This window comes from Rhinatrema bivittatum, chromosome 4 (genome assembly GCF_901001135.1).
Source record: "Rhinatrema bivittatum chromosome 4, aRhiBiv1.1, whole genome shotgun sequence".
NCBI classification, from domain to species: Eukaryota; Metazoa; Chordata; class Amphibia; order Gymnophiona; family Rhinatrematidae; genus Rhinatrema; species Rhinatrema bivittatum.
Window position 1 is genome coordinate 200,832,508 of NC_042618.1, and position 14,086 is coordinate 200,846,593.

The window sequence follows — 14,086 nt, forward strand, 5'->3', positions numbered from 1 at the left end:
TGACAGATAGCTATAAATAATAGATATACTCATACATATGAATATAATATCATACAGCACAATCTCTGAATAGCCTACTTTCATATATGATTCGCAGTAGCCAACGTTAACATAATTTGAGGGTAATCATTTCCCGGCTTAGAAATAAGAACTAGGTTAAAAAAAAAAAAAAAAAAAAAGCCAAATCTATACATTTAAATGCCTCGTTTCTCTTTCCAAAAGCACTCATTTCACTTTTTCTACTTCTCACAATTTCTTGGCTTTTTTTTTTTTTTTCTTCGCAGACGAATGGCACTTGGAGTTGCAGGGGTGACTTTCTCGTAAGCGTGTGCATGCTCAGCCGAACGAAAGCGTCGAGTTTCGTTTACCGTAGTCAGCAATGCATGCATGGGGCTGCTGTGACAGGGGAGCGCTGGCTCACGCACGCAGCACGAGCGCTCTTTCGTTATCACTGGCGGGGAGCTGCGGGAACTCCGAGCTCCCCTCTGCAGGCTCCTGAAATGATTCTCTGCGCTTAAGCCTGCACGGAATCGGTCCGGGGACAGACCAGCCGCTCCACCCCTCCCGCCTCTCTCTCTCTCTTTCATTCACCCTTTTCCTCCACACATACGTCTGGGACTTCTGGACCTCCAAATCAACATCTGCTGCCTCCTGCAAGGTAATCCATCACCTTTCATGAACTTTCTAACTTGGTTTTCAACTATAATGTATAGAGCTAGAGTGAGCAGCCCGACCAGGAGCACACGGGAACATCATCTCTCCCATGTCTGATCCCATAAAGAATGCATTTTCTTCTTCTACTTAGCGCTAACATTGAATATGCCTCAAAAAGCAGCTGCTGCAGTGACCCTGGCAGCCTTTCCGACTCTTCCACTGAGCAAAGTGTTGGAAAGGGCATACATGCATCCTTCTAGTACAGGAATGACTGGAGACAGCGCTAGGAGCAGGGGCAGGTGCCACTATCTGCTTTCTCCACTCTGGGAAAGACGAGATAGGAGTCCCTCTGAGGAGAGCAGGTGTATGCAGCAGCACTGCCTTAGCCCATCGGCAGTTTTAAGAAATACCAGAGGCTTCTGGCATGAGGGAATACCTGAGAGGTTTTCTTGCTGGTGTGTACTATAGTAGCACCTTTAAAATCTAGAGCAGCAACAGAAATTCTTGGCAAGACGTGAACTGAAAGGGTCTCCTTTAGCTCCTCGAGCAGAGCCCCCCTGGTCATTTTCTACTGATCATTGTTGCTTCCTGCCTTTCTTTGATCTGAAGTTAATTGCTATGATTACTTGCTGCATTCTGATCTAAAACTCAGTGAGACGTGTGAGCCTTCGAAGCTGGGTTGCTTCTGCTTCTAGGCTGGGACCAGAACTGTGTGTGTGTACTACTACTCTTTGACTCATGTTTGCTTCGTTAGAGTTGCAGTAGTTCTGACCTGGGGCTGTGTACTTTGGGCTGACTTATGCCAGTGATCTGCTGATGCTTGGAAATCATGGAAGACAATCATCCTTGACAGCAAGGAGTTGCCGGCTGCTGCTGGGGTTTGTTGACTGGCGGGCTTTTCCGAAGTTGGATGGATGCTCATTGATTGCCACATCGGTTCAAAAGTGATGTAGACTTATGTGCTGAAGGTGGGCACAGCTATTGCGGTGGGGGGGTTGACACTGGAATGTATGAGAGGACAGGAGGTCTTTTTATTTGCTTTTTGGTGAAAGGAAATGCGAGTTGGATGTTTTAAGCAGAACAGACAGGTGTATGGGTATGTGATACCAAATAATAGGAACTTTAAAGAAATTCAGTAGAGCAGGAATCAGAAGCCCTTAGATTAGGTCACACACACACATACACACACACATATGCATAATTGGTTCAGAGGATTTTTAGGAAGGAGAATCAGAATAGGAAATGATACTTATATCTTTCAGAACAAGAGGGATCCTTTCCCTCGATAAGGAGTTGGCTGCATTTAGTGATGGATTCGGGATTTTCTTTGCCACCTCTAGGCATTGTTGGAGTTATCACACCCCCAACCCCCCCATAAGGGGTTGTTACAGGGTAGCAGGGGGCTGTTATATGCTGAATCTGATTCAGCAGAGCTGGAAAGCAGCAAATCTTCAGCCAGCCTGCTGCATCTAAATTTTTGCCAACCTAGGCACAGAATTACTGTTTGCCTATTGACAAATCTAGAGCTGTCTGCAGTTCTAAGTGGACTTATGGTGCCTTTGTTAAATTAATTTCTTTTTTTTTAGTGTCCGTGCCTTTTGTCAGCCTGTGCCTCTCTTCAGCGTTTTCTGCTTTATCTCTTCCTACGGCTGGGAAATCCCATGTGACATTAGGTGCTCCCAACATTACCGCTGATGCTTCTGAGGATCTTTTCAGTCTGCATACAGAAAAGGTTACTTAAACAGAACTTGCATGGCAAGAGTGCCCAGCTCAGCTGCTAACCTTTAGACTTTTTCAGCAGTATAAAGCGGCAGAGTAGTAACGGCTGAGGAGAGAGCATGCACAGAGCCCGTACAGGATTATTAGATGCCCTAGGCGAACCTTATTCCTTGTGCCCACTCCACCCTTCCCCCCCCCCCCCCCCCAGTCCAGGCTCTAGATCTAACCTCATTCACTCAGACAGGCCCCCTCTCTTACACACACTTAGGTTCTTTGTCTCATTCACACACACACACACACACCTTTACCAAGGCTCCCTCCCTCTCTCTCACTAACACCATTGCTCTCCCATACACACACAATCCCTCTCACATTCACACACACACACAGGCACCACTCGTGACCCACCATGGCTGCTTCTCTCGGCTGCGAGCAGGATAGGCATTGCTCATGGCCCTCTGAGTCTCTACTTCTCTTGGCCATTCACGGCCCCCATATGGCTGCTCTTTGCCACCCCCCCCCCCCCCCCCAATGGCTGGAGCCCTAGGGGACCACCTAGTTTGCCTATTGGGACACGCTGGCCCTGAGCAGGAATGAAAGACTTGGATGACTGTCCCCCCCTTTTTTAACAGGAAAAAAACAAAGGGTATCAGATGTCAAGATAGTTCTGAAAGATAATGAACAGGAGAGCATTTGAATAAAATCTTGCTTAAAATATGCCTGGCAAATCATCTCAACATACAGTACATGGGGGGAAGAGGTTTAACCTTTTCCTCTCCAGCAGTCTCTCTTCCCCCCTTCCCCTCCTCAGTGATCCAATGATGATATGCCTGGGTGGCTCAGGGACTCTCACTGGCCTGAGGACTTCCTTCTTCAGGACTAGAGTTGTCAACTGGCTCCACATTTTCAGGACAGGTTGATCCAGTCCTGATTTTACCCCATTGCATGCTGAGATTTATTCTGATTTCCCTTTTGCATTCCCTAACAAAAATAAGACTATAAGTACCTGCATGCAGGGGGAGTAAAACCAGGACTGGATCAACCTGTTCTGAAAATCTGGAGCCAGTTGGCAACCCTATTCAAGGCACACATTCAGCACTGCTCATTAGTCATCAGGAGCTACCACACTAATGGCAGCTATCTTCCCTCCTTACCAGGGCCTGACCGTACCACTTCCACAGCACACTTGGGCCCCATCAACCCTGATGGATGAGGGATCCAAACCTGGATACTCCACACCAGATGGCACAGTGCAGGGCTGCCCCTAATATAGTTGCAAGGGCTACCTCTAATATAGTTGCTGAATCCTTTTAACTATTTTTTTTAATTTTAAACTTTCTCACCCTTCCCTTTCCCTCTGATAGTTTTCAAATCTAGCCCAGACCTCACCTAGTCACAGCTAGAGCCCCCTCAGTCGTCCAGCTGGGGATGGTAGCCACCTCGCAGGTGAACTATGAATACTGCACTGAAGTCAACAAGAGTTTCTCTCGGTCTACATGGATTTGCCCTCTGCCCACCTATGCTCTACCCTTCTGGACTTAATAGCTGCACCTCTGTGATACTTCCCAAGCCACCAGCTCTTACAGAGCAGCAGCCTGAGCCTGGGTTCCCCATACCATCTGCTCTTAACTGACAATGTCGTCATAGTAATACTGCAGCACTAAACCCAGTCTTCCTCAAAGCAAAACCTGCTAGAGATGTGCATCGGATGCCCAATCATTTCCATTTTCGGGTTTGGGTGGCCGCAGGAAAATCTCGTATTCCCGCGGATCGGCATTTTTTTTTCATGAAAAATTGTTTTTCGGCTTTGTGCACGCTAACTCCCATTAGTGCACGCAAACTCCCATTAGTGCGCGCTAACAAAAACTAACAGAAAGTAACAAAAACTAACAGGTTTTTGTTAGCGAGCAGTAAGCCGAAAAATGATTTTTTACGAAAATTCGGGGAAAGTGCAATCGTTTTATCGGTTTCCCAATCCATGACGATTTAGGAAATATCGTACGAATTTCCTAATCGTCAAAAAACGATTGCACATCCCTAAAACCTATTCTCACATTTACTTATTTTGCCATAAATAAGAGTTGTACCAAAATAATTAGAAATGGCTTATGTATCATATGTGCCCTATCATGAGATTATGAACGACAAAGGGTACCAGCGCTGGAAATGACATTGACTGAATGTATGAAAACCAGTGCAGGAGTTCAAGCTCTGAGGTCATCAGCCGCACAGCAGTTTGCTCAGTGCTTATAGTGCAAGAGTTCAGTGTTAAAATGAAAATATGCAAGGCCAGACTAGTGGCTCAGTGGCGGTACTTTGCCCTGCCATTCAGAGGACCTGCGTTTGATTTCCAGGCAATGTTTCTGTTCCCTGAGCCAACTGGGGCTTGGGAGTCCCAGTAATCGCGTAATAGTGACACCTAGTGGTTGGATTTATGGCCTATATTTGAATGGTTCCAGAAGGAGCCCTGGAATGTGGCCTTCAGATGAGCGTTTTCACTTTAATGACTAGGCTAAGAGAACAACTTTCAAATAAATGCATGTGGCAGCATATATGCACGTATGTGGCTGCACGTCGTTTACCATAGAATTTTAGAACCCATGCATTTCACATACGTGTGTTTTATAAAATATGCATATGCGAGTAGGTAGGCTTACATGCAAATACAAGAAATGCATTGTAAGCAAGTATTTTAATGCACTGAACACATATATTTTTCCTATCTATTTTAAAAATATACCCCGCATATATTTTATGTATGAAAGTAAAGTAGGTATATCAGGATTTAAATACTGGCCGATTTTAAAACATGCGTGCATCAAGGAAGTTACCAGTTTTAACAATTAGTCTACCAGATCACCCAGTCCTTCTCCAGATCATAAAGACCTTCCTGGTTCTTTAACCAGAACTTTTCCCAGTTCATCCTGGCCTCCCACCTGGCCAGTTGTAGAGAACAAACACATTTAATATCACTTCTGCCAGATAATTAGCAGATGGTGAAAATGTGTGAGCAAGTTGGCAAATGTTCCCACATAAGCGTTGGCTCCACCCTGGAATAGCCTTTTTTTACGCACATTTATGTGCATGTGAAAGTGAATATCCACACATATTTTCTAATTTTATAAAGTATGGGAAGCGCGAGTAGAAGCTATTTACAGGCATATATGCACAGTTTTACACACATAAATGTTTAAAATTTCATGTGTAAGTGAGGCGGGATGGGATATTAAATACAGGGAGAATCCCCAGAAAATTGCAAATGAAGGCATATAGTCCAGTGGAGGCCAGTTCTGATTGAGCCGAAAGCCTAAAAGGAGCAGGAGGAAATTGTCAGGGCAAAAAAAAAAAAAAAAAAATTTATTCTGCTGTCGTCATCATCATCACCAATCTCATTTACTTTAAGGGAAGACTGAAAAGTTAGATCCCTGAGCAACAAAGCGTACCCATGAAGAATGAAGTAAGATTAAACAAAGCAGTGAGAGAGGTTGAACACTGGGAGGTTAAGTAACTCTCTCAAGGTCACAGACTGAGAGTGGCAGCAATAGGAATGAGACTGGTGAAATGGAAGGGATAGCTCAGGTTTCATAAAGTGTGAGTCATCCTTTGAAGGGAGATATTTCCAGGGTTGAACCAGCATTTGCTTGCAGCAGCATTACATGGTTACATGGTAAACCTAGTTGGTTAGGTTGAAAGAAAACCAGAGATCCATCGGGTCCAAATTACATTTTCTGACTGCGTAACACCTCTCTCTATATGACAATCCAGGGGAAAGTGGAAAAATGTCACTGGGTATCTGTAACCAATTCTGCAGCAGTGAAAAAAATTATTTCCCAGAATGTTTAGATTAGCGCTTGTCCTTAGTTTGTAGCTGTATCCTCATATCTACCAATATCTTGTCCCTCTTAAAACTCGCCCAATTTACATTTGAATCAATTTGGTGTTGAAGCCATAACTACATCTGCTGGTAAAGTGTTCCAGAACATTAATATTCTCCAAGTAACCAATCCCTTCCTATGAAAATGCTGAAATCTATTTCACCTGAAAGATCTCTGTAGGGTCCATTGTTACATTTGTATAATGTAATTAAATCCCCTGCTAAATACTTTTTTCTAGCCTACTTTCCCAAGGAAAAGAAGGCTTAAAATTGATTTGCAAGTTTATTCTATGATACTTTAGTATTTGAATTTTATTTTTGTATTTGAATATCCACACCATGTTGTCAGGACACATCAGTGGGACTTAAGTATTCTGACCAGGGTGCTTTTTTTATAATCAGATGTACACATTTTCGGCCGAATTTTCAATCTTCCATGCACGTAAAAAACGCCACTTACACACGTGGCTGGGCCCTGTGTGCGCCGCTCGCATTTTCAAAAAGACCCGGCCACGCGTGTAAGTGGCGATACGTGCACAAGTGCTGGGCCCTGAGAAAGGGGCGGGCCGCAGGGCATGTTCTGGGCAGGGAGGGGCGAGGCAGGACAGAGGCAAGCAGCTGGTCAGCGCACGTAAATTACTTCTGCTTCCGAGGAGCAGCAAGTAATAAAATTAAAAAATTCATGCAAGGTAGGTTAAGCTTTAGGGAGTGGGGAGGAGAAGGGAAGGGGAAGGAAGGGGGTTAGGGAAGTTCCATTCCAGTCCGCAGACCTTAATTGGAGCGGACTGGGAGGGAACTGAGGAAGGCCCGATTGCGTCGCCGTGCGAAAAATTTGTGTGTGCGGATAATAAAATCCAGCGCACATGTATGAGCGGCCAACAAATTTTATAACATGCGCGCACCACACATCTGTGTCCCGGAAAGAAGGCTCCTTTACTTCTGGGTACAACATCTTGTTTCTAACAGCCTCGGTTTGGATCATCTTTCACCATTCATAAACTGCCATGTCCCCTTTATTAGCTTAAAGTTTGGCATAGACCCGGATCTTTTTTCCCAGTTAAAGTTAGTTGAATTGCTCTGTTCAGATATATTGCATCTGCCTATTCTTGGTCTACAAATGCATTCTTCCACATAAGGAGGGTAATTTTATAACAGCTTTTGAGCAGGGTATAACTTGTGTGGGGTAAATTTATGTGCATCCTTTTTAAATCAAAAAGTCACAACTCTACCCACCCAGAACTCCTCTCCTCAGTGTATAAAAATATTACAAAACCAAGTCGCTTTGAAGGTCAAGCATCTGCCATAGTCTGCCCCTTTTTCTTACATTTCTATGCATTATATGACATCATGTTATGTAAAGATGGAGGTGCTCCAAGGCCTCTTGCACTGTTGGAGAATGAGCTCCTTGTGATCTCTAAAATGCATTCATACATATACTGAAAGAAGATCACTTTACAACTTAAAACCAGTTTGAAATGCATTTACAGATTCCTAGGGGAAGAAACTGAACTGTAGATGGTAGAGAGTATTATGCAGCTAACTTAGTTAAACTACTTAATGATTATTACTAGCAAAAGGTAGGTATTAGTCACAGTTTTCATGAATTCATAACCTGTAATGTTGAGGCTGACTTTTTTTTTTTTACTTACTGATACCCTGCTCACCCTACAGCCCCCCAACTCCCTCAGTACCATCCCCCAGACCACTACCATGTATATTGGGCTTAATGGGCTATAGGCTGGGTCTAATAAAATAGAGACAAATCCCTCGATACTTGAGAATGACACTACAATCCCAGCACTGGTTCCTTGAAGTAGGAGAAAAAGGAGGGACTATGCCCAAAACAAGCAAACAAAAAAAAAAAAATCCCCACAATTAATAATGTCTTGAGGAGCAGGGTGAAATCTAGTGGCCAGATTCAAGCCCCATGATTTGGGGGATCCTGATGGAGTCATGCTGAATGGCCCCGGGCCCAGGACCATCACTGCAATCAGTGGGCTTAGTATCTTGGGGAGAGTTATAAAATAGAGGAAGCATCCCCAAGTGGTTGAGAATGAAGGCTCATGGCACCAAATCCCAGCCCTGGCTAGAGGCCCATTGGAGAAGGCAGAAACTGCCGGGTAAAAAAAATCAAGAATAAGGATGAAGTGAAGGTTCAGCGATAAAGATCTTGTTCTCATCAGTCTATATGTATAGATGGATGGATGGATGTTCACTTACACTATGAGGAACAGCCAGTCCTATCTACTGTAAACTTACCAAAAGTGATGGATACAACTTCCAAAAAATTATTGGTGAGTCTTGACCCTTTTTGGGGCTTCAGTTGACTGTAATTTCTTCCTTTTTTAGATAGCAAACTGATACAGCTACATTCTTCAAAAATAAAAAAAAATATGTTACACTATGATCTTTAAAACTAAACAAACATTTCAATTACAAAAAAACAGAGGTGGGATGGAGGACACAGAAGAGTATGCAAGACAGTAAAACATGCAAAAAGATAGAGAGGCTAAAGAGATGGTAATGTGGAGTGGGAGAGCGTGACAGAGTGGCTAGAGGGGATGGGAGAGCTTGAAAGGCAATGTTTGCAAGGGGTAGAAGAAAAAGGAACTGGTTGGGAGAAGTAAGAGGAGATGGTTGGAGAGAGACAGAGATCAGTGTGGGGATGATGGGTGAATAAGAGAATCAGAAAGGAGGAGGTGGTTGAGGTGAAGAACAAGGGAACCAGAGAGTTGGAGACTGGTGAGGGCAGCAACTCAGGGAGGGGAAGATGGAGGACTGAAAGGGGATAATGGAGGGTAGACTTGGGGAGGTGAATAGTTGGAACAGAGAGAACTAGATGGTGAGAGAGGGGAAGAAAGAGGAGTGAAATCAAGCAATGAGTAGATAAAGAGGCAGAGCAGAGAGAAATGGAGAGAAGATGAAAGAGAAAGATCGAATCATATAGGTAAGGAAGTAAAGAAGACAGGAGATGAAAAAAGAAGTGGAAAATAGAAAGAAGACCCAAGAATAGGAATTGTGAAAACACCAACAACAAAATGCAGAAAAAAAGAGACTGAGACCAATGCAATTAAAAAAAAGTAAAATGTCAAGACAAGAATAAAAAAAAATATTTGCAATTTATTGATTGGAATATGTCTGCTGTGGGAATGTGCATCTCTTATATCTTTGTAGTTTACTCGATTTGGGAGGGAAAATGCATTCTTGTTTCTCTCTTTTCAGTGTTGCACTGCATGCAAAGCCTGGCTTCTCAAGGTTTCCGCTTCAGTTTTGTCTGCAGGTTTCTAATTTCTAATCTGTGGCCCTTTATTCTGTATTCGGTTTTCCATATGTGGTATTTGCTAGCATGCAGTTTCTATGTAAGGACCTGTAACAGTCTAGCTTCTTTTGTCTTTCCAATGGGGGACGTATTGGTGTTCTAACATCTGTTGAAATGTTTGCTGTGTTGTCTTTTTATAGGTAGTCTTATTGCTGTTAGAGGCCTTGCAGTTAGTGCTGGTTTGTCCTTGTTCTATAGGTTTGGAGGGCCTTTTTTGCAGGGCTTTGTAGTACTTTACTACACGCCTGGTAATGGAGGGAGTTTGTGACACTGCTACTGAGGTGACACCAGAATTTGCATATTCTTGTTTGAATCTCAGAAGGGACAGAGACAGGATGGAGGCAGTCCAGAGAAGGGCCACAAAAATGGTGGTGGTGGGGGGTCTCCATCCAATGACTTATGAGGAGAGGTTCAGGGACCTAAATATGTATACCCTGGAGGAGAGGAGGTGCAGGGGAGATATGAGGCACAAACGAGAAACCTTTTCCGTTGAAAAGAAATCAGTAGAACTAGGGGTCAGGTAATGAATCTCCAGGGAGGACGACTCAGAAACAACGTCAAGAAATATTTCTTCACGGAAAGGGTGGTGGATGCCTGGAATGCCCTTCCGGAGGAGGCGGTGAAGACAAAAACGGTGAAAGATTTCAAAGGGTCGTGGGATAAACACTGTGAATCCCTAAAAGCTAGAGGATGGAAATGAAGGAAAGAGTGCATGGAGGTAACTTGCTGGTATGGCGGTTACTACCCTTAGTGGTAGATTTTTAAAGAAGAACACGCGCGTCCATGGATGCGCCAATTGTATAACATGCGTGTGCCGGCGTGCACATGTTTTAAATCGTTGGGCCGCGTGCACATGCGCGCCAGATTTTGTAATCCGCGTGCGGACAGTTCACACAAGGGGGGTACACATATGCAAATTTCATGCAGCGACACATCCCTGCCTTCCCAGTTTCTTCCCCTTCCCCTCTCCCCCCTAACCCCTAAATGTTACCTTTTTATTTTTTTCCTAGTTTTTAACTTACTTCAGAGCCCAACCTGAAGGAAGTTACTGGCATCTGAGGCTCTGGGACAGCGAGGAATGGTGCTGTCCTGACCCATCCCCTGACCCGCCCCTCCCCACCCAGAACATGCCCCAAGCCCGTCCCTTCAAAGAGGCCCTGCAATTCTGCGCTTAACAGGGGTTACGCGCATGGCCGGGCCTTGCGCTCACCATGTGCATTTTCAAAGGGGCCTGGCCACTCATATAACCCTCGTTTCTAATGCACGCAGGGGATTTAAAATTTGGTCATTAACCAAGAAGCCTTCATACTGTTGATGCAACTCCATTATTGCTCTCTGCTTTTACAGCAGGGGGAAAAGAGGAAAAGGGGAATAAGGACATTGAATTATACGGTCTGGGAAAACAAATAAGCATGGGGGTAACTTGTTGGTGTGGCGGTCACTACCCTTAACCAACTTACCTGATACTTTGGATGCAACTCCAACATTGCTCTCTGCTTCAACGGCAATTGGTTTCAGACAGCAACTAACAACAGTAACAAGGGCCCTGACTTTGACGGTTTGGGAAACTAAGTAAGAGGGTGATTTGTATGGCGCAGCAGATGCTACCATAAACTTGCTGGGCAGACTGGATGGACCATTTCTGCCATCATTTCTATGTTTCTATGTATATTGAGTATATTCTATGTATATTTGGTTCAAATCCTACCTGACTAACAGACAATTCTCTGTAAAACTAGGCAACTCAGAATCCACACACTTCGGCCTCACCCAAGGAGTCCCCCAAGGCTCCTCCCTCTCCTCCACCCAATTTAATATATATCTCCTGCCCCTCTGCCAGCTACTATCTGAACTCGGCCTCAAATTCTACATCTACGCTGATGATGTACAAATCATCATACCAATACAAGAATCTATCTCCATAACACTAAAATTCTGGGAGAAATGCCTCCTTTCCATTAATTCACTACTCACTAACCTCCACCTTGCCCTCAACTCCTCAAAGACAGAACTGCTCCTCATCCACAACCACCAAACACTCAAGCTCTCCCCAGCGAATGACCCAGCTTCCAGCTCCTTTGCCTCTCAGCCCCCAGTACGAAACCTTGGTGTTCTAATTGACCAACACTTAAACCTAAAAAAACACATCAATTCTTTCCTACAAGAAGGCTTCTATAAGCTCAATGTTATAAAAAAACTCAAACCTTTACTCCATACATACACTCTCAGAACAGTCATTCAAGCAACCCTTTCGTCCGAACTGGACTACTGCAATTCCTTGTACCTAGGCCTTCCTTACTCCACAATCAAACCACTCCAAATGCTACAGAACGCCACCGCTAGAACCATCATAAATGCATGCAAATCCGACCACAAAACCCCCCTCCTCAAAGACCTCCACTGGCTCCCTATACATCACGCATCCTATTTAAGACCCTAACCATTATTCACAAATCCATCTACAAAAACAACTCCACCTGGCTCAATGAACCTTTCCGAATCACACACTCCTCCCGCCCAACCAGAGCAAACCTTAAAGATACCCTGCATATCCCATCCCTCAAGAATGCTCGCCTCACCTCAACAAGGGATCGCGCCCTATCAATTGCTGGCCCCACACATTGGAATGCTCTACCTACAAACCTCCGCCTTGAGCTCTGCCCCTTCAAATTCAAGAAAATGCTAAAGACCTGGCTTTTCCACCAGGCATATCCAGACTAGATCCAGGTACTTCATCCCCCTACTGCATACTTCATGCCCTCTAAGTTTTTACGTTAATATGTTACCTCTCCAGTTCTCCTTTTCAACTTCATGCCCTCTAAGTTATTACGTTAATATGTTACCTCTCCAATTCATCTTCTCAGGCTCACCTCTATAGCCTCCTCTATTTGCAGCACCGCCATTGCACCATGTTGCATTATGTTGTCCCTCTCCCCCCTCCCCGTTCATTGTATTTTCCATCTATTGTTTGATGTAAACCGATATGATGTGCCTACTAATATCGGTATAGAAAAGCTGTTAAATAAAAAAAAATAAAAATAAAATAGTAAAAGGAAGCATCCTGCTTCTGCTCTACACCATTTGTTGGGTGAGTTTCCATGGATACAGAGTTTATATGTTTACAAAACTAGAGGTGTAAGAGATTTCTGTTTTGCATCAAAAGCCTGTAAGACTTTTCTTGTACTGTCTTTATAGCCAGTTTAAAGCTCTCAGATGCTTGGTGAAACATAGTTTGTGAAAGATGGTATAGAAATATTTTTAAATAAATAAATAAGTGTCAGATCAAGGTATGCATAGTGTTGGGTATGCTTTATTTCTTGGATATTTAGGAAAAATTGAATTTGTGTTTGAGATAGTTTTGCTTTCTCTGGAAAATCATAGTCTTTATCTTTTCTAGTCACCTGTAGAGCCCAGTTTTGAAGTGATGAAAAAAGTGCAAAAAAAAGCGGAATATTAAAAAAAAAAAATCTAAATCTAAATAATTTGCAGGACTTATCTAACAGATTTAGGTTCTTTCCTCGACCTTCTGGGATACAGAATAAAATTATGATCAGCTCACAGCAGGCATTTGATCTCTGAGTTATTTAATTTCAGTCATGGGCCGAAGGTCTCTCCAGTAGTGTGGGGCGATCTCTGATGTGGGGGTTAAAGAGTGAAAGGACTGAGGCTATGCCTCTGTCTTATTCCGTGCTCCTGCCTGAAGCTGTCTGCAGGTTATTTAACTTTACCTTGTAGTCCACAGGGATGATGGAGACCATCAAACTGATAGCTTGTCCTGCGCTCCAAAATCACTTGCTATGACCCTGGCAATATGCACAGTAAAATCACCGAAAAGTGCACACCAGTGCTGCATGCAGAAAAGGCAGGGGTGGGTCACTGCAACGTGCAGACATAGCGCTTTGGCTTTCTCCCCTCCCCCCACTCCTAATCTGTGCCCCTCCTGCTCCTTTATACACTTTTGTCAAGAAACACTAGCGGAGGGAAGAGGAGCTGCTGTTTCTGTGCTGGCCTCTGTCAGTGCTGAGGGTGCTCAAGGAGGCCCATCTCCAGACCCTTGGCTGGAAAGAGTCTCCTGAGTTGCCTGGGCGTCTTGCCTGAGAGGAAGTAGTGACAGAAGCAGCCAAGGAAGAAAATGGGAGATCCGGGATGCTTGGGTTTAGCACTCCTTCCAAGCAGGGCACAGGCAGCTGTGGGTAACACTGCTGAATCCAGATTGGTTTTACACTATATAGGGGAAAGCTGGCTTTCCAGAAAATGAGTGTCATTTCACATTGGTTGAAAAATCCCAGCTAGTGGGGCTGTCCTCAGTCTGCCTCATCTCCCCTCTTCACTTGTCTTTCACCTCTTGTCTATGTCTTGTATTCAGTCTTGTATTAGTCATCCCTGACCAGGCTATGATCAGGGCAGTGTCAGGACATGTTTCAGTCACGCATGGAAACTACCGTGGAGGTGCATCATAAAGATCCCCTCCTGTTTCAGCTTGTTGTATATATTTGCAGACACTAGGGGCATAGCTAGAA

The 14,086-nt window shown here is 44.1% G+C and overlaps 1 protein-coding gene across 1 annotated transcript in view; it reads left to right on the plus strand.

Moving 5' to 3' along the window:
• Window positions 1-471: 471 nt before the first annotated feature.
• The window catches only part of LOC115090436 (high mobility group protein HMGI-C-like), a 50,943-nt gene continuing 37,328 nt past the window's right edge, over window positions 472-14,086 (plus strand). The window contains exon 1 of the mRNA XM_029599533.1: window positions 472-658. The gene's annotated coding sequence lies outside the window, so the exon portion shown is untranslated. The remainder of the gene's footprint in view (window positions 659-14,086) is intronic.